Below are 2,895 nucleotides of genomic sequence, written 5' to 3' on the forward strand. Positions count from 1 at the left end.
CTCCCTTCTAGTCCACCCACCCACCAGGGGGAGTGGAAAGGAAAGGTTAACAGGGCAAAGGAGGATATGGACCCATTTTGAAATTGTTCTTTGGGGCGAATCCAATCTGTGTTGTCAGGATATCAGCAGTTCAATTCATATGAATCAGCAGTGGTAGTTCGAGCCACTCACAAGCACTATTCACGAATCAGCAATGGCAATTCCATCTAGAAGAAATCGAGAGATTCTGCCAATCAGCCAGAATCCAAGAAGCTGCAGCCTCAGGAACACCACTAGAACTTCTTTTGTGCATTTCTCTCTAAAAAGTCACAACAAACAAAACGATGATCAGCAAAGGGTGGCAAGGCGAACCAATACAGCTTCATTGTTATCGTTGTTGTCATTGTTGTTGTCGTAGTCGTCATTGTCATTGTCCATTGTCTGTTGGGCTATATCTGTACCATTTCCAAACATCACTTATTCTCTCAAGTGTCCACTCTAGTAGAACATCACATGCCCTTTTTCCAGGCAGCTTCAGGAAAACACCATGTGTCTGTTCTCAGCAAAACATCCTCCCACATGTCTGCTTCAGCAAAAACATCCTATCATAAGTTTCCAGGAAAACACCACCCGATACAACTGAGTCTCCAAAGAAACCAGAAATTTCCACTTCAGTGTCTGTGTCTGAATTTCCTCTACTTATAGGGACATATTTATACTAGTCCTACTTGATTAGAGCCATTGCAATGCCCACATTTAAACACAGTTTCCTCTTAAATACTGATCTCTAAAGGTAGTGACATTCTGAGGTACCTGGGGTTAGGACTTCATATTACAAATTTGGAAGCAGGGACACAGTGTAACCCTTAACAAGTTGTGTTTGCCAACTTGGTACAAACTAGAGTCCTCTGGCAAGTGGAACCCTCAATCGAGAAATTGCCTTCATCAGATAAGACTGTGGGCATGGCACATCTGTGGGGCATTTTCTTGAGTCCTAATTGATGTGGGACTTTACCACTATATGCTTCATATTTCTCAATTAACTACTCCATACTATCAGAATGAGTAAACATATGTGCCTGTATCCCACACCGAGGAAGCAAAGACAGGTCTCTGCTGCCAAGATTTTTACAGAGCTCCAGTCCCTGCCTTAAGTCCTCCCAGGCTCCTAAGAATGGCAGCCACCTTATGAGAGCCTTGATTGCACCCGAATAATTGCTTCAATTGCTGTAATTAGCAGAACAACAATCAGAAGAGATGGCTGATCTACCAGCAGGCTTCCCAGGCAGAGGTTCCTGTCCTTGGCAGTCTCTTCCCCATCCCATTCTATGAGTGACTCACCTTCCCTCCAGGATGTGGATCCATCTCTTTGTCCCACTTAGAGCTTTGCCAAGGGCTATAAACAAACAGAAAGTTCTGAAGCCTTCTGATTGGATAGGCTGTTGCCCTGCCTATGGGCACAGGTTAACTTTCCTTCTTGGGTCATTCATTCATGATTGACTCTCAGTTGTAAACTTCTCAGATGTGCCTCTCAACATGGCTTACCTGCTTCCTACTCAATAAACTCCGTCAAGAAAGCCAGAAATGCATGTTACTCACACCCTACCAAACACCCCGCAAGCCACTGATCTCCCAGACTGGCTTCCAACTCACTATCAGATCTGTCCCGGCTTCTTCTCTAGCAGTGTTTAATTGTCCCCCCACTCAAGACAATGCACACGTTCACATTTTACCCTCCATTTCTCCCACACTTGCCAGAAAAGGAGTTCAAAAATGCAACCTTGGACATTCATAGCTGCCTAGAGTCTCCTGGACAGAATCTGGGTGTTGTTTTGAGACAGGTTCTCAATATGTATTTCAGCCTGGCCTTGAACTCTTTAACTATCCTGCCTTGGCCTTCATGGTACTGGAATTACAGGTATTTATTACCTTGAAGGGAAGGGAAAAGGGGTGATTCCTTTCCTGCATCTCACAAAGGATGCTGACCCAGACTCCTATAAATCAAGGACAGGTTGTCAAGAGAAAAACATAAAACTTCATTTGATTATGGTTTTATGTGATATAGGAGCCTTCAGATGGAACACTCAAAAAACCACAAGGTCAATTATCCACAGTTTGCTTAGGATCAGTGAATCTCAAACAGCTATGTAGAAAGATGATTGTACAAACTGTGACATGAAACTGTGCTCCACAAGGAAATCCCTAGCTGCTCTGCTGGATCAGGATTAAGGGATGCAAACACAGAAGCCAGTTAGGGGCTGTTACAGTAATCCTGTGAAGGACAGCTGATAGCATTTCCAGCCAAGGGTGTATCCTGAATTTGCTTGGAAATGAAACAGAGCCCAATACAGAAAAGAAAAACAAACTGACCAATAACATAAGTTGGCAAATCACTAATAATAAAAGTGCAGATTAAATTTCCACAGGTTCTGTCTATGTATATTCTTTGTTACATTGTCTGTGGCAATGGTTCTCTGAGGAGAGGGAAACCAGGCCACAATCCCTTGGAAAGTGAATTGGTAGGGCACTAAGCATTTTTTCATAAACTGCTTCATCCTTTCTTCAAAATAGCTGGAAGACAGCAGAACTTTTAATAGCATTCCCATTTTATGGGTGATAGAGAGGAATCTATCTTTCCCCCATACACATATACAAGTCTGCTTTATTCTGGTACGTTCCTCTTAGTTTCAAGTCGAGGACTCTGGGGTTCATGGGCCCAGCAGTGTCTCCAGTCACTCAGACAGGGCAGGCCTGGGCTCCTGCTGGCCTTCTGGAAGAACCTGGCTCTTTGGGGGCCACATGAGGTCTTGGATCTGGGAGGTCAGCACCTCGGACAGCGAAGGCCGCAGACAGGGCGGGGCGTCTACCCGAGACGTCACGACGCGCGGAATCCCGAGGGTGCGCGCTCACGGCGGC

Source organism: Mus caroli, chromosome 14 (genome assembly GCF_900094665.2).
Source record: "Mus caroli chromosome 14, CAROLI_EIJ_v1.1, whole genome shotgun sequence".
NCBI classification, from domain to species: Eukaryota; Metazoa; Chordata; class Mammalia; order Rodentia; family Muridae; genus Mus; species Mus caroli.